Source organism: Crinia signifera, chromosome 5 (genome assembly GCF_055691185.1).
Source record: "Crinia signifera chromosome 5, ASM5569118v1, whole genome shotgun sequence".
Lineage (NCBI taxonomy): Eukaryota > Metazoa > Chordata > Amphibia > Anura > Myobatrachidae > Crinia > Crinia signifera.
Window position 1 is genome coordinate 63,621,665 of NC_139221.1, and position 25,413 is coordinate 63,647,077.

The 25,413-nt window shown below is 43.7% G+C and overlaps 1 protein-coding gene and 1 long non-coding RNA gene across 7 annotated transcripts in view; one reads left to right on the plus strand and one right to left on the minus strand.

Annotated features, from left to right (window-relative positions):
• The window catches only part of RALYL (RALY RNA binding protein like), a 589,572-nt gene that overhangs the window by 61,593 nt on the left and 502,566 nt on the right, over window positions 1-25,413 (plus strand). The window lies entirely within an intron of this gene.
• The window catches only part of LOC146080272 (uncharacterized), a 71,609-nt gene continuing 53,249 nt past the window's right edge, over window positions 7,054-25,413 (minus strand). Inside the window, exon 3 of the long non-coding RNA XR_014474849.1 lies at window positions 7,054-7,097. This is a non-coding gene — a long non-coding RNA (uncharacterized LOC146080272). The remainder of the gene's footprint in view (window positions 7,098-25,413) is intronic.

Here is a 25,413-nt window from a genome sequence, read left to right on the forward strand (position 1 = left end):
CCCGCGATTTTCCCATAGGGATCAATGTTAAAAGTGAGATTGGACGCGATTATAGTGTTAAATGCCTCAATGCCCGCGATTTTTACATAGGAAACAATGTTAAATGGGCCACAGAGCCCTAATAGTCCCCCTGAAGTCTGAAATGGCCCCCACAATTTTTAACGCCACCCCACGATCAACGTGAACCCGAAGCGTGGCGAGCGCAGCGAGCCCGCGAGGGGCGGCGGTACGCGTCTTCCGACCTTTTCATACCCCCACTATCCACGTCGGCGTGAAGTTGAGAATAGAATAGTGTGGCGAGCGCAGCGAGCCACCGAGCCCGAAGCGTGGCGAGCGGACGCGGATACCTGTGAAGCCCGCGAAGGGACGCGTTTACCTGTGAAGGTATCCGCGTCCCCTCGCGGGGCTCGCTGCGCTCGCCACGCTTCGGGCTCGGTGGCTCGCTGCGCTCGCCACACTATTCTATTCTCAACTCCACGCCGACGTGGATAGTGGGGGTATGAAAAGGTCGGAGGACGCGTACCGCCGCCCCTCGCGGGCTCGCTGCGCTCGCCACGCTTCGGGTTGACGTTGATCGTGGGGTCGCGTTAACAATTGTGGGGGCCATTTCAGACTTTAGGGTGACTATTTGGGCTCTGTGGCCCATTTAACATTGTTTCCTATGGAAAATCGCGGGCATTGAGGCATTGAACACTAAAATCGCGTCCAATCTCACTTTTAACATTGATCCCTATGGGAAATCGCGGCCATCGTGGGCATCCATCGCACCCGTTTTTAGTTCATACGATGGTCGCGATGGGCGCCGTTCTAGGTAAAGAGTACCCTTTTTTTCCTTTGTTAGCCATTCCAAAGGTGATTGGCAGGAAGTTGGCGTCTGGAGGTGGTAATCAGCCATTTCATGAGAGTGCCTAGAATAACACAGGCGTGAAAATGCAGGCGTGCCCATGTGTTTTAGGGGAGGGTGATCTCATCACAGCCTCCGAGTAAGTCCCTGGATACTTCTAGCTTGATATGTGTAAAGTTCAGTAAACTGAAGACCCTAAACATAATAAACCTACCCACACCCACCTACAGTACAAAGAACAAATGGCAAAGATAGAATTCTATAGCAGGTTTTCTATAATAATAATAAATTAATAACATAACTAATATTGTTGCCAGTATCCTGAAGAACATTTAGGAACAAAAGGCATATGGAATTTTGAAAAAAAAAAAAAAAGTAGAAGTATAATGAAATTCTGCTAGTTTAAAAAATGTGTAACAGGCGGCCAGACAAGCCTGAAGTGAGAAGGTAAATTCTCGGCTGACTTTTCATAACTCTCTGTCGGTAAATTCTGTGGAAATAGTTCAGATTTAATAATGGAAATAGCATGGAAAAATACAGGAAACAGCACTGTTTATAAAAGTATAGCAGACAAACTATTTAACTGCTCTAAGCAAAATGTAAATTTAATATATGCTTTCCTTTATAATTTGCAATGTGCCTTAGGCGTGCATAAATTGACATAATATTAGCTGGACCTTTCATTTTGAAGGACATTGTGAGCATCCACATACTGTATTGTATACAAGGAATATAGCTTGAACATTATTGATACCCAAATCCTTTACATATTCTACCTATCTATTCTTCTTCATCATCTTCATAATAAATACTACTACTACTACTACTACTACTACTAATAATAATAATAATAATAATAATAATAACAACGTATGCATACATTTTATGATCTCTTGTACAATTTCTGATTAAAAGAACTTATTAAAAAGGTCATATAATTCATAATTAATGGGGCTTTACCTATATATTGCTAATATATTAAAGTAATAATTATATTAGGTACTTGTTTCCTAGCACGGCGCCCATCGGGTCCCATTGCATACCTTAACATAAGGTATGCGATGGGACCCGACCGACCCAATTTCGGGATTTTTTTTAGGTTTCCCGGCAAATGTAAAATCGGGTCCATCGCATGCCATTATAATGGCATGCGATGCGACCAATGTGATGGACCCGATTTTACATAGGAACCAATGTTAAATGGCCCCCCATACCCGATTTTTTGTATACCCACCCTGATGGGTAATTTTTATGTGAAATGCCCCCCCATTGTTAACGCCACCCCACGATGAACGGCAACCCGAAGCGTGGCGAGCTCAGCAAGCGCAGCGAGCCCGCGAGGAGCGGCGGTACGCGCCCTCCGACCTATTCATACCCCCACTATCCACGTTGGCGTCGAGCCACCGAGCCCGAAGCGTGGCGAGCGCAGCGAGCCCCGCAAGGTTATGCGTAATACCTGTGAAGTAATGCGCGTCCCCTCGCGGGGCTCGCTGCGCTCGCTGCGCTCGCCATGCTTCGGGCTTGCCACACTATATAAGATCAACTCCACGCCGACGTGGATAGTGGGGTTATGAAAAGGTCAGAGGACGCTTACCGCCGCCCCTCGCGGGCTCGCTGCGCTCGCCACGCTTCGGATTCAGGTTGACTGTGGAGTTTCGTTAACAGGGGGGGGGGGGGCATACAATGAAAAATGGGGTCTGGGGGGCATTTAACATTGGGGCCAATGTAAAATCGGGTCTCAGGGACCATTTCACATTAGTTGGTCGGGTCATTCGCATCGCATGCGATTTGGTTGCATGCGATGCGATTGACCCGATTTTTGCGACCCGATTGCATACAATTAAAATCGGTGGCACTGTGCTAGGAAACAAGTACTGCATATTATTATTACATTAGAAATGTAATAAAAATAGGAACACACACACACACACACACACATATAAAAGGCGCTGAACTCGGAATAAACTAGATAGGGTAACTAAGCCAGGCAGGTGCTAAAAGTTCCCAGGGCATTTAAACAAAGGAGAGGGCCCTCCTGCACCTCCTCTCCACAAAGCAGTATATGCTGGTATTGTGGCAGGGTCTTCTGCGCATATGCGGGTATACGGAAACCTTGTGCCCACCCAGATGCTGATTTTCCACAAAGCAATTTGGGCACCTGCCTAGGGCCCAGCAAGTCCCAAGGGGAGCCATAGAGATACCCTGGCTGTACAAAACATTTTCTTACAAGCATTGAGCAACTACCATGGGAGAACGTGACATAACGTGGACCTGCCCACACCCCTTTGGTTTCTTTGATAAGATAGAATGGTTTCATCCACTGTATGTGGGCAGTCAGTTTACTTTACATGTTTAAGCCTTCTTCCAAAAGCCTTGGAGCCTGATTCAGATTTGTAAGCAATGCTGATGGTCATGCAGCTGAACATTTATCGGTAGACTGTGCTCGCTATCGATGTTGGCTGCAATCAGCAGCTAATATATAGTGCTATGGATTGTTTGAGCAAGGAGGGCCCTAAACTGGTATCTTGCTTAGGGCCCCTTGAGGTCTAAATCTGCCACTGTGCCCATCATGTTCCAGAGACTAAGGGGGTCATCCTGGTTGGCTTGGTATGCTGTGAAGATCACAGTTTACTGAGCACCAGAGATGCCGCCTGCCGCCCGTTCGAGCGCCCACCACCACCGATTCCCCTGTTTAACATGCGAGGGGCAGTGTAACAAAAACACATCCCCTCGCATGAACATCGAATGATTGCTCCAGGATTCACAAATAAAAGTCAGTGACTTTTATTTGCAGCTGCCGGGACAAAGGCTCACTCATGTAGCCATGGAGACACCCATAAAACGCTGGGCATTCCCATGGGCGTTCCCGGTCCCCGCCACCATCTGCCCCAGGCCCGCCCCAATGTTTGCGAATGGCTGAGCGACTATGCAAGTTACCGGAACCATTTTGAAAAGGGGAAGTGCAGATGCGCATAATAGACCATGCACATGCGCAGTCCCACAAACATCGGGGCGGGGGCCCCTTAATTTCGGGGGCCCCTAAATTTCACTAATGTATTACACACAAATATCAGCTTGTCCCATGCTGGCTGCATAACCTGGTACTGCATATGAACTGATAGATAATTCAACTGGCTGTATAGAGCCATGTGTTCAGGAACCTTTTGGATGGTATTAGGATCCAACACTGGAGCTAAGGGTCCAATTTGACCTAATTTGCCAGGGATACAGGGTCAGCGCTACTATTAGGCAGCTGCCTAGGGTGCTGTGATCAGGGTGGGTGCCACAATTCTAGCTATCACAAAATTTAGGATATCTATGAGGAAGATATCCTTGTACATAATGCAGGTGGAGACTGCAGATGCTACCGCCATACTTTTACTTGTTGGTCTGAAAAGTAGGTACAGTATTGGTGTCGGTGTGGGGTTGGAGGCAAGTTTTGCCTAGGGTACCGAGAAGCATAACACAGGCCCTATAGTGACTTTTGCACACAGTAGGAGTAGGACCCTGCTTCCGGATCACACTAATGTCTGGAGTATAGCATTAGAATGTACTGAACTCCAGTTATAGTTAGGAAGTGAATGTTCCAAAATCAGAGCCACAGAGTACAAGGAACAGCAGTCAGTTGATAACAACACTTGGTGCGTGCGATCAGCAAACCAGTCAGCAATGTTCAGAAAGGTGCTGTGATACAGCAACAGCTGCAGTCATGTAGAAGGGTTTCCTGGAGTATGAAATGTTATCCCTAATGCTTTTTTCCCATCACCGGGATTTCATCCGACTAATTCTTATCAAGCCAGTTACCTTTTTTTTTACAATAAGGATAATAGCATTCAAATGTATTTGTGTATTAGTGTATGAATGTTGCTGTTAGTACAGGCAGCAGGCTTGGGCCTATGCCTATAGTGTGCAATAAACTGTAGAGGGAAACAATAAATTAATTTACACATTTTTGTATTAGCAATATTTCATTTAGTATACAGATGTACAGTAGCTGCGCTCATTGTGGCTGCTCCATTCGTCACGTGCGACATACGTGGTGACTGGCGTGACCCCGTCGCCATGCGGGTGAATCTAATGTGCTCCCATGGCTCCGAGAAAAGCATTGAGTGGTGTGTTGCAGTGTGGGGATTTCATGCTGCGAGTGCAATTTCGTCACGCCAGACAGACTCTATCGGCCATATCGTACAGAAGTACTGATCTGTTGGGCGGATTTGGATTTGCATAGGTACATTATCAGCTCAAGCACAATTCCAATATTTTTGTTTTTTTGCTGCAATCCAGACATGCACACAAACGTTACTGATCTTAAGCCAGGCAAGAAGATAAAGGCATCAGGCATGGCACCGGGTACCATGGTGTAGCAGAGCGGGTGCCTGCTAGGAAATCAGCATTGCAGAGAGGAGTAGGGTGAGCAGGGAGGACTGTCAGCTGTCATGTGCGGCAGCAATAGGCGGCAAACCCTTGTCTGTACGTGGTCCCTCCTACTCCAGGCTCGGCAGGACCTGCCCTGCAGAGAGCTGCTGCTGCTTCTTAAGCACAGCTGTGCAGCTGCAACAGGAGGAGCTACAGTAATATGATCTCCAACAGATTATATTAAGGGGATAATTCTTTAATGAGGTTAATAAAGGTGAAGATTTTTTTTTTGGTTCTTGCAATTAATTAAAACACATGAAAATCACTTTACAGAAATGTTTCTGTACCCCAAAACGCTGGAACGATTTTAAACTGATAAAAAAAAACACTTGTTTCTATCATGTTTCCACCATTAATAACAAGTGCATAAAACATTAATTGACACCTAGTAAAAATCGCCAGTGCTTTTGTTATAGCAACTAACAGCCTTCTATGAGGTCCTGTAACCTCAGTTGTCTTTATTTTTTTGCTGCAGGTTGGTTTCAGCACTTTTTTTATGCACTTTTCCCAGGTTGCATTTTTGTTGAAATGTCATGCAACCATGCAGTGGATACCAGACACTTGCATTTCTAATGTGATACTGCATTTCTCTGGTGCATGCATTAATGCAATCTATGTACACCCTCAGTTTCATAAAATCATTTGCCGAGTGCATACTCATCATGAGAACGATTCATGCAGCTTGCCAATAACCTTGCCAGGTGTCGATAACCTTTCTTCTGTAAATGGGTTACATGTACCACAACTTGTTTGCTAAATGAGCCAAGACGTACTCTATGCAGTATGGATTGACAAGTTATCAAAACCACCTTGAAAATAACTTCAGGAGCAGCGAAACGCGTCGGTCTGGTACCTATACAGGTGATACTGATTCATCCTTCCACCCCATGACCACAATTTCCACCCTCAAGTGACCTAACCATCCCTTTCATTGCGGACAGTGACACAGGCATACCAATTACTCTCCATTATCCCTTGCTACCTCACCATGGCCAAGAACTTATTTGGAGGAACGACACCTCTTTAAGCCTGGAAAAGATGAACTGGTACACTTACCGCACTTTATTATATTCTGGGACAGTATTCCCATAGGGCTCCACAGGTATAGGACATTAAGAGGTATATATGGTCAAAGGACTTAATGGCTTGATCGTTACTCACTGTATTGCACGATTTTCAGCATCCCTGACATTATTGTTCTTATATTTAATTGGCTTTTGCCATTTTTAAAGCTATTTTTTAAATAATAAATCTACATGTAATTGTTTAAACATTTGCACACTCTGATTGTTAGCGAAGCTAGCAATGTGTTTTTCTTGGTCTAACTAGATTGATGCCTATGAAGACATTGGCCAAGCACTTTTAAGATTACTTTGTAAATATTGATGCCAGTTTTGCATTATACAGTATAGTACAATTAGTAGGGAGATAACAACGTCAGCAAAAAATGGACTTTTTTTGCTCCCGATGTTTGGTTCCTACTAATGACATCAGAGGCAGAACTCTGGGCGTCAATGGAGTAATCTGCTGCCGGGCTCCTGCTCCCAAGGGGTCACCTCTCCTCCCCTGCAAGTTTAAATCAGTTAACTGAAAACCGTCAATATGTATTTTGTAATAGAGTTCTGAAATATGCGTTCTCTCTCTTTCTCTAAGTATATCTAGAACACATACCTTTATATATTGTGTAAAATGTAAGGTTGTGTTTTCGGGCGGGGGGGGGGGGGGGGGGGGTCACCAATATTTATCTTGCCTCCGAGCAACTGGGTCAAACTTACGCCACTGAATGACATGGAAGTCCGGCCTTGTCCCTCAAATTATCTCCTCTCTGGGCTTCTTCCTGAGACAAGTAAAAAGTAGTCAAGTATGATTTAAATATGTTCCGTTTTTCATTTTCATCATTTTTTTTTTCTTATGAACAAATATAGGTCACAATAAACTTGAAGTCTGGCTAGTTATCCAATATTTATTTATTTGTATTTGTGAACGTACTGAAGAGTTGGCATACTGTCAAAGGCAATTATAATCATTGTTTTGTGAACATATGGTAACCCAGTTTGCGCTATATGATTGTCAGGCCTGTGGAGCAGTTACATTTTGTATTCATTCTAGGCTTTTTTATTACGTCTTAAGTGTTTCTCTGAAGTGCTGTGTCCTCAAATTGGTAGAAATTAATATTATTAAAAGAATATGAATAGAACATATTTCTGTTTTATCCTTGTATTAGGTTGTAATGCAATTAAATCAGGCACATATTTCTTCCCAAATATAAACCAATTCAAAGCGAACCCTTTTTGACAGTAATAAAATAGAAGCTCTTATAAAATGTGCCTCTTATAATTAATTCTGTATATTAACAATAAAATCTAATTATTAAAGGTGTTATGCAGCTGCATATTGAAAATGACGGCAATTATGATCAGACCAGCTTGTCGAGCAGTAGACTCAATTTATTTATTAGGAACACCGACTCATAATTGATCTATCTGTAGAAGGGTTCTCTGGGGACAAGAGCAATCAATACATTTCTTGTTAGTGCAAAGCAGAGGAATGTGAATTGCTGCTTGAAGAAAATACGTTTTCTTATGACCATTAGTTTTTCCTTAACATTATTGCATAGTGTTCTCAAATGGTATGGAATTTGGGAATAAGGAAGCTCGCCTTCCTGTTTCCCCTGAAGATAAAACAACTTTTACAAAGTATCACTAGCTTATTTGTCATTTTACGCCAGCTGCTTCCTAAAGACTTTTATTTCAAAAAATAATTCCATATGATTTTATGCACAATGTAACATCAGTTAGTTGCAATAACTGTTGATGTTATTTATTTATTATACACAGCTGTTCAAATCACTTTTACAGTGATTGCTCCATTGGCGGTGGTGCGCTTGAAGTATTGTTGAGCGATGAGTGATCGAGTTCCGGTTCATCCTCCAGCATATTTCTTTTGTGTACCATGTAGCAGACACATACAATAAAAAATTTACCATAGATTGAAGATAATGGTATGTTGGACAACAGTGGCATAACTAGACGTTTTGAAAAAGTTTCTGCCCCCCCAACATTAATTATAATTTTTGCCTGCATACCAGCAGTTTCATGCTTGTTGCCAGTGGTTTCTTGCTTGTTGCCAGTGGTTTCATACTTATTGCCAGGGTTTTTTATACACATTCCCGGTGGTTTCATGCTTGTTGCCAGGGGTCTCTTGCTCATTGCCAAGGGTTTCATACTTGTAGCCAGTGGTTTCAGTCTCGCTGGCACTTCCGGTTAACGCCATATACGCTGCACTTTCCTAACAGATGCTAGAGGTCCAGTAGGACTTCTAGCATCTGTCTCCTCCGAGGTGGCGGCAATTTTTGGACAGACATTTTTAGCAGATTTCACGTGGATTGCCAGACCGTATGGCTTCTGCATAAAACAGGCATTGATACCGTCAAGCCACAGCTTGGTTTGCAGTGCTATTGCTACACCCCTGTTGGACATGTGTATCCTTGAAACATGGAATAACAAATAATTTGACAATGAGTTTTGCTGGATACACACTGAAAGATTATCTGTCTAATCTTTCAGGTTGGAAAAAAATCTGGTAATATATGGGAGCAAATAACAACTATCCATTTGCTACCAAACAATCTAATGGTATTTTTGGAATATTCAAAGCTTACTAAAAGAGAGTATACTGTAATATATTTGGATGTTGCACTAACAAATCAATGATATTGATAATGGATTGTGACCAGCACAAAAAGAGACAAACAAGAAACAGAACACAGCAAAGGATTTAAACCACCAGTATATTTTAAACAGTGCTCTGCTCTGAAAGGTTGTTTCTTTCAGCTTGTTATGCACAGTATCAACCATATAATTATTTTAGCTCTGAAAATATTGTCCCTTAAGAGGCAGACAGTTGGCACTGGCCTATGTTACTGGGTTACTTTTTGCATCAACCAAAAACATATTACTTGTGAAAGTTTATTTTTAAAGAAAATAAATGCATTCCAACTATTGTACTGTACACTTATGATAGGTTTGGTCGACATTCATAATGTCAACATGATCAGTTTGCTGACAGTGAGCATATAGACAAAGTCAGATAATGTGCAGTGTGTAAGTCTATCCTTAAAGCTAGCCCTAACCCCTAATCTTAATGCTAATGTCAATGTTTTTGAAAATGTCACCATTGTGTCAATGGCAAGATATTCCAGGTGCTGACAATCATGGTGTCGACATTATAGCCATGTTGAGGTCATAAATATAGACATTCTGTTGTTGACATTTTGATTGCTTAAATTGTCTTCATTAACAATCGAAATGCATACCATTATGATACACGTAATAGGTAAAAATGTATAAGAATATTAAATTAGATGACGTGCAATTAACAGAATGGTTGTAGTCAGGGGCTGGCTGGCAACTTTCAGCCTGGAGGGCAAAACAAGCAAGTGGCCCATCGCCATCATTTCACCACCCTACCCTCTTCCCTCTAGTATGCAGCAAGGATTAAACAATCCTTCCCCCCCACACACACAAACACAACAGAAATGGGTAAAATACGCGCCGAAGGCGCATTGCAAAAATTTACACTGTAATGTCCATTACACATAATGCCAACACCAAATCGCCCATTTCACATAAAGCCATCATTGTAATGCTAATTAAACATAATGCCACACACAGTAATGCCCACTACACATAATGCCAATACCGTAATGCCCATTACACATAATGCCACACACCGTAATGCCCATTACACATAATGACACACACCGTAATGCCCATTACATATAAAGCCATCACTGTAATGCTAATTAAACGTAATGCCACACATGGTAATGCCACACCATAATGCCCACTACACATAATGCCAACACCGTAATGCCAATTACACATAATGCCAACACCAACATGCACATTTCACATAAAGCCTCATTGTAATGCTAATTAAACATAATGCCACACACGGTAATACCCACTACACATAATGCCAACACCGTAATGCCCATTACACATAATGCCACACACCGTAATGCCCATTACACATAATGACACACACCGTAATGCCCATTACACATAATGACACACACCGTAATGCCCATTGCATATAAAGCCATCACTGTAATGCTAATTAAACGTAATGCCACACATGGTAATGCCACACCATAATGCCCACTACACATAATGCCAACACCGTAATGCCTATTACACATAATGCCAACACCAAAATGCCCATTACACATAAAGCCATCACTGTAATGCTAATTAAACATAATGCCACACACGGTAATGCCCACTACACATAATGCCAACACCGTAATGCCCATTACACATAATGCTAACACCATAATGCCCATTACACGTAATGCCACACACCGTAATGCCAATTACACATAATGCCCATTACACATAATGCCATCATCGTAATGCCCATTACACATAATACCAACAACGTAATGCCCATAAAACATAATGCCGCATGCTATAAAGCCCACTACACATAATGCCAATACTGTAATGCCCATTAAACATAATAAAGCCAATTACATATTATACGATATGTGAAGGAATGGCATTGGCGATAAAAGTGTATTGTGACATCTTCTACTCCACAGTAATTAATGTACATTTTAGCCCTCTTGTTCTCTGCAGATGTTTCTATTCCCCAGATCATATAGTATTAGGCTGTAGAATTCCACCAAAAGACAATCTCCACAGGGGGGTGATCAAGTCATAATGCAATCAGACTGTGTTTGTGTCTCTATCTTCATTTCCTTTGTGTAACGCTGGTCAAGACCAGACTTAGTGGAACCGGGCACCTCAGGGTGTGATCCAACTCCCCTGCTATTTACAGGAAGGTTATGTCCACAGGGGGTAATCAGGACATAAACGAAATTACCTTGTGGTTGTTCCTCCTTATTGACACTCCTTTGCATATCTCTGGACTCTAGTAGACTCTTTGGAGCCTGACCCAGCAGGGGGGGGGGGAGCAGCAGTAACTGGGAGGGGGATATACCTGACTCTTGAATCCACCAATCGAGATCCAGTGCAAGCCCACTGATGGTATGGGCACGCGTGGGAATTTAGAAGGTTTTAAAATGACTTGTACACATGCCGGCTCTTTATGTTAGTCGCAATCCTGGCTCAGGGGTCATACCCTCCACTGGATCTTGTGGAACACATCGTTTGCCCGGGGGGGGGGGGCATCCTACTGAGCTCTGGTGTGGAGCGTCCGTGCTGTGTGGATTTACACAGGTTTCGGCTATCACTGCTATGTGGAATAAGTGATAGTTCTGTGATTTGGAACTGCTGCTACAAGTACTGCCATTTTGGACTGCTACCCGATAACGTTTATATGCTACATTTGCCTCTTGCTCCTGTCTTTATCTACTTGTGTGTGCTGTGATAAAAATAAACCATATTTTGGTTTTATCTGCTCGGTGTCTGAGTGATTGAAGCACTCGTATCCTCACACCATAAAACTGCTGCTTACCTACATGTTCATTGTCAGAAGTATATCACTTGTTGCCAGGGGTTACATGCTTCTTGCCAGGTCTTTCATTCTTGTTGTCATGGGGATTTTTTGCCAGGGGGGAGCCAGGGAACATGCTCATCGCCAAGGGGTTTTATTTAAATAGCGCGCCAGCGCTACCCAAATCCACACTTCCGGGTAGTGCTGGCCACGCTGTTCTATTCTGACCAACACTAGAGGTATGGTAGTACCTCTAGTGTCTTTCTCCTATAAGGCGGCGGCCATTATTGGAGAGGCCGTTGCCTTACATTTGTGCGGCCAGGAAGCCGGGGAATGGATGAGCTGCAGCGATGACGGCTGTGGGCGGCAGCGTATGCAAGATGCACACCGCGGCCCAGCGTGCACACAGTCTTACCGGCCTGGGGGGCATGTGGCACCCTGCCTTCCGGCCCAGCCCACCCCTGGTTGTAGTAATCGGGACTTTGAAATGTTGTTTTTGCCTTGGGTGTCACAGGCAAATGAATTCTGGTCCACAGTCCTGCAAATGATCCTACAAACGATCCACGGAGGTGTATCACAGACAAATAAGTGGTTCTTGGATTTTATTGGATACATGCAGCTGACTGGCAGCCAGGATGTCAATGGTCAGGATAACCAATGCTGGTATCCTGAAAGAGTATACTTACATCCTTCCCCCACTAACACTCCCTTGCAGTAGCCTAAGCCCCAGCCCCATGAGACACTTGCAGGGGTGCCTTGGGCTGGTGTTCTAAGAGCAATTTAAATTTAAATTGGTCAGTATAATAGGCAAAACTAGAGCTTTTGCGGTGAGGCAGGTGAGGCACAGCCTTTCCTGTCATACTAACGTACACGCCAGAATTTTGAGTTTATAAAGTATGTCAAAAATACAAAGAATCTACAAAAGAAATCTTATTTTTATTATTTTAATAATTTTTATAGTCAAAACTCTGGAGTAAAAAGTCTATGGCAGGTGAGGCAGTGCCTCACCTGGCTACCTTTTCTGCACATCTCTTATCAAAACTCAGCGAATCTCCAGCAGTATATACCACTGCACTTGTGTATAATGCCAGCTTGTACCCCATGGCTCATATATTGTGTGCATATCTGACTCTGGTACTTGCCAGGGCCACCTCATCCATTTACCTCACCGCACGTCCCTGCATTTCTCAATAACAAACTTTTGGCCTAGGGGTGCCGAGAAAAAATTCTGATACTCCAGGGCGGCATAATTCAAAAAAGTATAGGAACCACTTTGTTAACCGTTAATCCCGGCCTAGTGCCTACACCTAACACCACCCCCCACACACACATTTTGTTCCTGCCACAGGTTAGTGCTGCCCTATACTTACTGTTCAGGATCCCAACAGTCTGGTTTCCAGCACTGACATCCTTATTGACGGGATGCTGACCACAACCATACTGTATAGCATATACACATTTGTGCAAAAAGAAAACAAGAAAAGCATTGTGCTCCTCCATCTGTGTTATTTTATAAATCATTAACTGGAAAGTTTACAAGAAAAACAACACAAGCCCTACTCAAGTGGAAACTGATCATTCAAATAACATTATACATTATTGCAGTGGTTCTCAAACTCTGTCCTCAAGACAACACAGAGGTCACGTTTTCCAGGTCACCCAATAGGTGCAAATTAATCAATGATACATTTCAAATGATCCTCAGGTGGAGCTAATTATTTCACTTGATCCTGTGAGGAGACGTGCAAAACATGCACTGTGTGGGGTCCTGAGGACCGACTTTGGGAACCTGTGCATTATAAAGGTAAAGGAAAAGCAGTTATTGGAGGAAATAAGAAACATAGTCATAAACTTTCATTTATTAACATAACTTTTAATCCCAGATATACATAGCAAAAGGCTTATATACAGTTATCTGTCTGCCGTACCTTTACAGTTTTAGAAAAGCGGGCGATTAAAAATCACTTAGTCACCGTAAGTCACAGTCTGATGACACCATTCAGAACATTTGACTTTTTGGGAATAAGGCCCTAACTTGGCATTTAATGCTTTGCTGAGATTGTGCTCATAAAATCCCATCACTGGGATAAAGTAAAGTGATAAATGAGAGTTTTTCATTCTGATGCTTTTCCTACTTCAGTGCAATCTAGGTTGTTAATGCTTGATTCATACAACTGTCAAGCAGAGCAATTTATACAGAGAATGGCAACAGAAGGAGTGCTGTGTTTGTAGAAAGCTGCAAAACATTGATAGCATGAGCAAATACCAAGGGGTTCTATTAAGGAATATTTTAACTGCGTGGAAGGTTAAAAATAAACATTGGCTAATGTACACAGCAATTAGCTAATGTGTAAACTGAAATTTGGTTTTATGTCTTACTTATGTACATTTATTTAGACGTATAAGCATCTGCTGTACGGAGCCAGAAATGTAGTCCTAGAACACAGTATATGACTAACTTTCGTCTGTGTGTAAGCTGTTTATGTTATGGCGTTTTATTTTTATATTTTTTGTTCCCATTTACACTCCATAATAATGACTGCAAATAATGCTTCATTCAGTAACAGATTAGGGTCTCTACTCATTATTTGCACATGAATTTCCCATAAAGTTGACATATAGGTCAACTTACAGATGGAGCCGGCTTTAACTTTGCAGGTCCTGGCGATTCTATGTCCATCCCCGCCAGCGGTCGGCTGCCGCCAGGGGCGCGCATGCAGGAGCCGCTCATGAGCCCCTTGGCAAACGGGGCCCGCCGCCGGTCCCCGCCGCCTCCCCCACCTCCCCCGCTGGTCCCCCTCGACGCATACCCCCCCCCCCCCTTTAAACTGGGCAGCATCTCCCTGAAGTGGAGATGGGAAGGGAGATGCTGCCCAGCCACCATGATACTTGGATGCACGTGCGCGTGAGGCGCACGTGCGTCCCAGTCTCCATGGCCAGCGCTCACCAGTGCAAGGGATCTGGCGAGCGCTGGCCAAAGATAGCTCTGCTACAACTCTAGGTCACACATGTGCACAGCTATGGCTGGAGGAGGTGGAGTGATCTGAATGGATGCCTCTTCACACTCAGGCTCTCATTCCAAGAGGAAGGAGTTGGTAGCAACAGGCTAATGCCATTGGAAGATGATGTTTTGCTGAACGCACGGACATTGTGGATTTACTGATGAATGAGTCAGACACTTGATATACAGTACGTGCAGGGTTTTCTGCCATAGTTATGGATTCATGGGTACTGTTGACAATAACCTTCATATGTCCTCTCAAGCAAATGCTTTATTATGCAAAGCATGGGGAAGCCTATTTAATAAATAGCACTATTTTTGAACAGCAGAGTAAATGGCATTTAATGAATGTAAAAGTGGAAGCCTTGTCTGAGCTTTCAGCCGCATTGTGCACGCATACACAAATGCATTGGTGGCAAAGCAGAAGGCACATTGTACGGCTAGCAGCCAGAATCACCTATTTCTAGTAAATACAGTTCTAAGGAGGAGATGTACTAAGCCTTGGAGAGAGATAAAAAGGAAAGTGATAAAGTACCAATCAGCTACTAAATAACATGTCAGGCTGTGTTTGAAAAAAATGACAGTTAAGGGCTGGTTGGTTTGTATGTATGTATCGCTCTCCAATTTATCACTCTCCATGGCTTAGATCATCTACCAGAAAGACTGTTTTAAAGCTGGAAATTGTTCCTAATAAGGTTAGTCCACTCTTCCCAAAGTGCAGGGACAAATATTTCCCAGTAGGACAATTACCTAATGAGGTACAGTAGCTTGATGTCACTCCATTTTCCTTCCTATCTGGCTTCTGCTAGAAGCAAAGGCCTACCCTAGGAGGATCAGTCCAATAGGGACAGTCTTTAAGCAATGAATATACCCCAGATCGGAGCCCTGTTTCAAATGTACACAATGGGCTATATAAAGAGGTTATGTGAATATCTTTGAAGGATCAAACACAAACTAACCAAGCATGCTTATGTACTGAAGGCAAGTCTTAAAGGCTGCTTTAGAATGCTACTTTGACCAGCTTAGCATCTTTGCCATAGGTGCATCTGCAGCCTTATGCTAATGCTGGTATAAGCTCTTCCTCACTTTGTGTGCCTATAATCACAAGCATCAGAAGCACTATCAGGACTTAGCCATATGCTAGGTATAAAAGTACAGCACAGTATCAATAATGGGTATATAATCATACTTAGCCATCCAGCCCCATGGCAGCTGCCAGCAGAGCCGGTCCTAGCCTATTTGATGTCCTAGGCAAGATTTTGGTTGGTGTCCCCAAGCACGGCGCTAATACTACTTCTATACCCGCCACTATATTACTGACCCCCTCTATACCCCCACTATTATTATTATTATTATTATTATTATTATAATTTTATTTATAAGGCGCCACAAGTGTTTCGCAGCGCCGTACAAAGGAACAATACAGGGAGACAAAACTTGGCATAACATTGAATAAATAACAAAAATAAAGTACAAATAGTACACACTACATTACTGACCCCTCCATACCCGCCTCTACACTACTGACTCCTCCATACCCGCCTCTACACTAATGACCACTACATATCCGCCTCTACACTACTGACCACTACATACCTGCCTCTACACTACTGACCACAAAATACCCACCTCTACACTACTGACCACTCCATACCCGCCTCTACACTACTGATCCCTCCATACCCACGTCTACACTAATGACCACTACATACCTGCCTCTACACTACTGACCACTACATACCTGCCTCTACACTACTGACCACTACATACCTGCCTCTACACTACTGACCACTACATACCCGCCTCTACACTACTGACCACTACATACCCGTCTCTACCCTACTGACCCCTCTATACCCACCACTACATTACTCACCCATCTATACCCGACATTACATTACTGACCCCTCTATGCCAGTCACTACATTACTGACCCCTCTATACCCACCACTACATTACTGACCCATCTATACCCACCACTACACGACTGACCCCTCTATACCCACCACTACATTACTGACCCATCTATACCCACCACTACATTACTGACCCCTCTATGCCCGCCACTGCATAACTGTCCCCTCTATACCCGCCACTACATTACTGACCCATCTATACCCACCACTACATTACTGACCCCTCTATACCCTACACTACATCACTGCTGCAAAGGAGGGTTAGGGGGGGTGGTTAGTGTACCTATGGAGGCCCAGAAAAAGAGTCTTCCTATCGGGATGCTGGGGCATTTTTTTCACTGCTGGCACCTTGAACGCTGTATGTTTCCCCTACTGACACTGACATCATGATATATCACACACGCTGAATGAACAATACTTAAATATGCAGACATCCTCCACTCCGGCCACATGACACTGACAACCCCTTCTCCTTATTCACAGCAACCAGACCACCTCCCCCTCCCCCACCCACTCCTCCTTCCCACACATGGCAAACACCTCTCTCTCACATACACTGACAGCACACACAACTGTAGAGAGGGGGTGGAGTGCTCGCGCTGAATACCTTATGTATCGAGGGGGCTGCTGGGTTGGAGTGGTCCAGACTCCTAGACGTGAGTTATATAGCAGGTAGTTACCTAGCGCTCAACCTCTTATGTATCAATACAATGTGGGTATAATGAGAAAATGACACATGGATTTCCTTTCAAGATTTATTTGCTGTACAGAATATGTATGTATCAGAATAAATATAGAAATAAGGTAAAAATTGAATGAAAAAATACAGTGAGCTGCATATATTCTGAGTCCGTCTGGCCAAACCAATAGATGCTGCACGATGGTAAGTTGTGCACCCTGGAGGGCAGATGGGCTATGATATAGCAGTTAGATGGTGGATAACAGGGGGTCAAAAACTCTGTTGTAATGTCACAGAGTGAATGATGGGGGGAGGGTAAATGGCGGATGCCAGCCGTGTTGCACAAAAAGTTCTGGGAGATGGGTTAACCACAGTGGTGAGTGCGGGCTGGCAAAGGAAGTAACACAGTAATGAAGTTTTCTGTGTATATTAGCAGAGTATGTCCGATGGAAGAACGCAGTCTGGGGGGGGGTCAAAGTAAGAGGGTGAGTGTCGCCGGGGGCTGGCGTCCCTGACCACCCGGTGATACACCCAGCTCCTACCCGATACCTGTAGTAGAAGATGTAGTTGTCCCTCGCCGCAGATCTGTCAGAAGTCAGCCGGAGCGTGTGGTATTAGCCGGCAGCAGTAACGCACTGCTCGACAGCTTCTTCCGTCACTTCCGGGTTCGGCTGGGGAGCGTGCGCCCGGAGTTCAGGTTGTAGCCAAAGCTGTGCGTGCTCAACTCCTCGATTGGAGGAGACTTGGATCAGGGTGTGTGGGTAGTAATGGAGCTGTGTCCAACGCGATTCGGCCGCCTTCGGCCTTTTTCAAGGATAAAATTCTGTGGTGTTGGAGTGGGCTAAATAGTGCGTTCGGTCCCGCCTCCTTTAGTCTGATAGGTGAAAGTCTATTTGATAGGCAGGTTGCGTCATCAACCTGCCTATCAAATAGACTTTCACCTATCAGACTAAAGGAGGCGGGACCGAACGCACTATTTAGCCCACTCCAACACCACAGAATTTTATCCTTGAAAAAGGCCGAAGGCGGCCGAAACGCGTTGGACACAGCTCCATTACTACCCACACACCCTGATCCAAGTCTCCTCCAATGGAGGAGTTGAGCACGCACAGCTCCGGCTACAACCTGAACTCCGGGCGCACGCTCCCCAGCCGAACCCGGAAGTGACGGAAGAAGCTGTCGAGCAGTGCGTTACTGCTGCCGGCTAATACCACACGCTCCGGCTGACTTCTGACAGATCTGCGGCGAGGGACAACTACATCTTCTACTACAGGTATCGGGTAGGAGCTGGGTGTATCACCGGGTGGTCAGGGACGCCAGCCCCCGGCGACACTCACCCTCTTACTTTGACCCCCCCCCCCCAGACTGCGTTCTTCCATCGGACATACTCTGCTAATATACACAGAAAACTTCATTACTGTGTTACTTCCTTTGCCAGCCCGCACTCACCACTGTGGTTAACCCATCTCCCAGAACTTTTTGTGCAACACGGCTGGCATCCGCCATTTACCCTCCCCCCATCATTCACTCTGTGACATTACAACAGAGTTTTTGACCCCCTGTTATCCACCATCTAACTGCTATATCATAGCCCATCTGCCCTCCAGGGTGCACAACTTACCATCGTGCAGCATCTATTGGTTTGGCCAGACGGACTCAGAATATATGCAGCTCACTGTATTTTTTCATTCAATTTTTACCTTATTTCTATATTTATTCTGATACATACATATTCTGTACAGCAAATAAATCTTGAAAGGAAATCCATGTGTCATTTTCTCATTATACCCACATTGTATTGATACATAAGAGGTTGAGCGCTAGGTAACTACCTGCTATATAGCACACACAACTATTACAGAAACCAAATTTAGCATGAGCTCACCGTAGTAATCTCAGCGGTACGACTCCCCAACAGACAGTCCATGGGCAGCTCTGGCACATCACAGATATTCTCCCCTCTCAGGCAGGCTACAGTGCACGGGACGAGTGGAGGCTACGCCCACTGCCAACCTCTGTCCTCTCCCCCAGCGGCTCTCTGGCTACACGTCTACTACAGATCCCGGCTAGCGGCACAAGGAAGTGCCCACTAACTTTAGCAGCAGCTGCTTCCTGGTGGCCAGCATGAGGAGGGACAACAGGGGCCAGCCCAGGGCTGTGAATCCATCCCAGTGGGCCTATCAGCCCAAGTGCAATATTGCTTCCCATTGGAGGAGCTGCTGCTGGCCATGCATAGCAGCCCTCCTCCTGGAGCAACCTCAGCGGTCATACTTTTTAGGGGCAGCCAGCAGCCCCATTTTCCCTCTCTGTGTAGGACCAGCAGTGCTGCACCTGGTCTGGCTCTACCACTGGTGGTTAAGAACTGTCAGTAGCAACGCTTATCATCAGATTCCTCCAGCTTAGGACACCCCTAGGCATAGTCAAATGCCTTAGGCAAGTGCCTAGTTTGCCTATGCTTAAGGTCGGCTCTGGCCGCCAGTGCTGCAGATAGAAATCACTGGGAAAACCTCACAGTGGCCATTTTCCTGGTGATTTCTGCATGTGCAGTAAAGATGTCCTCTGTGTAGGGCATATACCATGTTCCAGGAGCCTTACACATGTGCAGTAGACTCTGGCACAAAGCCAGTTGCCAGAGTCTACAGCACTGTTGCTATAGATGAGGAGACCCACAGCTTGAACATGAGCACCCTCCTCTCTTAAACAAGAGATGTGCAGACTCGGATTCCAGAGATCCGAGCCCCCACGGACTTCATCATTCCGAGCCCGGTTCCGAGCAGCGCTCGGAGATTCCCACCTGAATCGGGTCCGTCCGCGTGGGCAGAACGTCAACGCCCGGCGCTGGATTTCGCGAGGCTTTAAATAGCGGCTGCCGCGCCCGCCATCTTCACTCCAGTCTAGTAGTGGATTGGGAGAGGGTGTGTTGGTGCTGCTGCTGGGGCTTTAACTTGAGCTTGACCTTGAATGCAATATGTTATTCGCTGGGGCTGTCTCTCAGTGCTGCTGTGTAGTCAAACTGTGTACTTGTAGTACTACGGTCTCCTCTGTGTGGTCTACTGTACCTCTGGTGTGCTGTGCTGTAATTATTTTATTCGCTGGGCTGTCTCCCTCAGTGCTGCTGTGTACTCTGTTCTCCTCTCTGCTTAGGGTGGGATCACCCTAGAAAGAAGGACAGTCTAATTGTGTACTTGTAGTACTACTGTCTCCTCTGTGTGGTCTACATCTGGTGTGCTGTGCTGTAATTATTTTATTCGCTGGACTGTCTCCCTCAGTGCTGCTGTGTACTCTGTCCTCCTCTCTGCTTAGGGTGGGATCTCCCTAGCAAGGAGGACAGTCTAACTGTGTACTTGTAGTACTACTGTATCCTCTGTGCTGGGGCCTACCTCTGGTGCTGTGCTGTAATATTATATATTATATTAATAATTAATTATATAATATAGTCCACTGGTGCTGCCTGCACTGAATCTGCCAGTATTATTTACTCAGTCCACTGTGCTACTGCCTAAGTGTACCTACCTAGTACATACTAGGCTGCTATATATAATTTAATTAAAAAATAATACCTGTGCTGCGTGTGACTGTAAAAAATAATTCCATGCTGCTGGTCCACTGACGTGTGCCACTGAGTGCCACTGCCAAGCAGTACCTAATAATAATAAAATTAATTATTATAAATTCTGCTGGTGCATAATAGTCTGCTACTGGTGCTGTGTAACTTCCTTTTGTTGTGGCCACTGGCAGTGCTACTGCCTACCTACCTAGTAGTTTAGTTTCTCTACCTACTAGACTGCTATATTATTAATACTTAATTCATTTAATTATATATAGTCCACTGGTGCTGCCTGCACTGGATACTGTGAATAGAGGTTGCCAATATTATTTACTCAGTCCACTGTTGCCACTGGCAGTGTTACTGCCTAAGTGTACCTACCTAGTACAACTATATACTAGGCTGCTATACTGTATATATAATTTAATAAAAAAAATAATACTTGTGCTGCGTGGGACTGTAAAAAATAATTCCATGCTGCTGGTGCACTGAAATGTGCCACTGAGTGCCAAGCAGTACCTAATAATAAAATTAATTATTATAAATTCTGCTGGTGCACATATACTAGTATTGCTGACGTATCTACCTGTCTTGTGCCTAGTACTGCCTTATCTACCTGTCTGGTGCCTAGTACTGCCGTATCTACCACTGCAGTGCCACTCTTACATGAGCCACGTGTTTGTGCCGCACACTTGTGTGGCTTAGCATAGTTATCCAGCTACCTCGGTGCAACCTTTTGCCCTAAAAACAATATTGTGAGGTGTTCAGAATAGACTGGAAATGAGTGTAAATTAATGTTATTGAGGTTAATATAGCCTAGGAGCAAAAAAAAAAAAATACCAAATTCTGCGATTTTAGCCGTTTTTATGCTTTTTTTAAAAAAAAAATCAGAACCCAAAACGAAAAAAATCCAAACACAAAACGTTTAGGGGGTGTTTTGGCAAAACCCATTAGAACCCAAAACCTCAAGGTAATCAGAACCCAAAACCCATAACACGAAAAGTGGCCGGTGCACATCCCTATCTTAAACCAACTCTGTCTCCAATGTAAGACAGGCCAGACCACTGTTTTTCCATGCACAGCCATCATACTTTATATCGGGCTTGCACCCAATCCATGTAGAGTGCAAAAGATCCATCTGAAACTGTCAATGCTATAAATGAGCATGAAAGTCAACTTACAGTTCATGCACACAGTACTCCTATAACACTTCCACAAGATGGATTAGTTTGTGCCAACATATGGTTGCCAATTTCGTGGAAAGAGTAGCCATACTTGAAATCTCTATTTGTGTGCATGGTGTGTCATGTTCACAGTCAATAATCACCTTCTACAGCACATGCACAGCTTATAGATCCACAAAATCTGTCCACATTTTCATTTGAGTTGGAGTTAAATTAATTAAAGCAATATTTTAAAGGTTAACATATTTGGTGAAATTTAATAAAAAATCACTTTCATTAAATTTAGATTGGTTAGTTGGAAGACTGACAGTTATTCATAAAGTACGAAGTGAATGGAAAGGAAGATAATTTTTCCATTATGTTTTTTTTTTTTAATCTCTCTTTTTCATGTAAACAGACTTACAGTGATACAGCTATGCTCATTTAAATTCCTTTGTAGTTATAAGTCACACATTGTTAATGACAGAAAGATACAGGTCATTAAGTTTTAATTAATAGTACAGACTGATTAGCAATGGTTCAATAACACTGAAAAGTACTTAGTAACAAGTTTTTAATAATATTTAGGTGAGGCATTTGGGAAATATTTTTTAATTAGCTTGAAAAAAAAACTTATTTAGCTGACAAAGATCAATCATATTGCAGTAGCTACATTTACTAAAATTAGTTTTTTTCCCATTGGTAACTGCAAGCAGTTTTACTCACTAGAACCTTCTGTTGAAAATAGGTAAATAAACTTAATTTGATCTATAGATTGAAGGGCCCCATACATCAGCAATTAATTGTGACAATTTTCAGATATGGAGATGATTGCCACAATTAAAGGTGGGCTCCCCCTTTTGGCAATCCCAATCAAAATCGCCAATCGATTGCTTAATCAGGTTTTTAAACATGTTTAATAATCTGGTATTATCTGCAGATCTTTTTTATATGTGTGGGCATTGCCAATTCGTCTTCTTCATCTATTTACATTATGAACAGCAATCGATTGGGCAATTTCCAGATATGAAGATGCAATCTTTAGATGGAAAAATCTGCCGATCACTGAAATAAATCAGTAATGTGTGGGCAAAGTCAGATAAATTGTAAAATCCATTTATGTGGCCAAAAAATCCCTGGATCTAGAAATCCATTAATTGTGATTGCTGATGTATGGGGCCCATGACATGATTTATTAATAATACCTGTATATACATGAAACCCATAGAGTACAGAAAAAAGAACAGGCAAAGGAAAAAAAAAAAAAGTCAAAACACATTTTCGAAACAAACATTACAGTCTATAATATACACAATAAAAAAGAAAACATTGGACAATCTATTAATTTCATCAAACTTTATATAGCACCAAAATCCTCTGTATATAATACACTTAATGCAAATATCGAAATATTAATTGAAGTAGCATAAGTCCAAGTTTTTGTGCGAATCCGAACTCGCATCATCTCACTGTGAATGTGTTGCAAGTTTATCTAAAATACAAGTTTTATCCACAACTTACTGTAGTTCATTATTAGCGTGCTGATTGGCTGAGAGTCACTTCTCTCTCAGCCAACCATTGCATACAGTAACCCACATGGGAAATGTCATTCGCATGGCAAGCAGCTGTTTGTGCAGTATGTATACAGTCTATGTATACTGGATTGGTATCTATTTTTTTTTTTTGCCAAAAACCTAGATGCCTACTTGACAGAGAAGATTGTAGGTAAGTATTTTGCCAGCCGTACAGGTCAGTATTTTGTGTGTGGCTATTCATCTTAGAACCTGCAATGTTACATACTGTATGCTCCCTCTTGCCACAAAGAGCAGTTATTTAGTCATTGCTAAAAGATATGTAGCCCCCAGGTTAAACCTGCCACTGTAGCCAAACCAGATGCAGCCTGTGACTGGCAGTGACTTCCTATTGGAAGTCCAACCTGCCAGTCACCAAGGCAGTCCCATTGGGAGATGTTCCCTTAGATGCCTCTCTATGGCAGACCATATAATAAGGAGTCTGCGCATGTGCAGTACCCACATCTATACTGCGCATGTGCTGGTCCCGGTGCATGTCATCATAGTACAGGCACCGGGACCGCAATTTCTCTTCTATTCCATAGAAGCTGGCCGCATGCGCAGTACAGAAGTCTCTACTGCACATGTCATCATAGTACAGGCACGAGAACGCGAAGGGGCCAGGAGGAGCGGCGGCAGCAGCGGTGGCATTGGGTGCCAACATCGTGACCAGCGGCAGCCCCCCTCCTGCAAAAAGGTACCAGCCGCCACTACTTAATCCTATTTGCTTATTAGTTCTTTATTAAGATATTCAGATTTTTATTCCAAGATGTTTACATTTTGCTTCGGACCACTGACGGGAAGCTATTTCACTTATTCACTAGCCTTTCTCTGAAGGACTTTTTCTTAAATTACCCCTGAATCTACCTCCATCCAGTTTCAGTGCATGTCCTCGTGTTTTCATACTTCTTTTTGAAGAATGTTTCCCTCCTCTACTTTGTGAAAACCCTTAATATAGTTGAAAGTTTCTATCTCTCACGCTTGTGTGTCCCTGTCAGCAAGGCACCGGGGAGCGGCTTCCCTGCCCATCTCTGCTTCAGGAAAACAGGTAGGGAATCGGGGGGAGCTGGGGTAAGCCGTGGACAGAGCGGATGGAGGGGCAGAGCCAGACAAAGGGCTACTACAGCCTCCGACAGAACGGAGCAAGCGCGTGCCTCCTTCTTTCCACTGGAATTGGGTGGCGATTGGCGATATAATCGCCAGAAGCAGCTCAAATGAGAGCTGCTCCATCTGTATATTATTTGTTTGGCATGATCGCTTTAGTAAATCCATGCCGTTTGTGATACTGTAAGTTGATTGATTTAAGATATTCCACAACTTTTAATAGTTTCTATTACTTCCATGATACTGATAGCTGGAACTTCATACCCACAGTTAGATCATCTACTATTCTCTTGTCTCCCTCAGACAAACTCTCACTCTCCGTCTTACTGTAAGTCTTAGGGGTCGATCCTATTACTTGCGGATGATTCGAACTTGTGAATCATCACAGTATCAATTGCACTTTACGGCAGGCTGAATTTGCTTAAAAGTGCTCACACCTCCATAGGGGTGCGAGCAATTTTCAGCAAATTCGGCACTACGAAGGATGCAAGTTTTCAGCATTAAGAAGGCAGCCAAACGGCCACTCGCACCCTTCGCAGCCAGATGTATCAAGCTTGAAAAAATGATAAAAGTAAAAAAGTGATAATCAGTCAGGCAATCAGCCACTAACTGCCATGTCACTGGCTGTGTATGAAAAATGCCAGGTAGGAGCTAATTGGCTGGTTGTTTATCACTCTCCACTTTATCACTTTTTGAAGCTTGATACATCT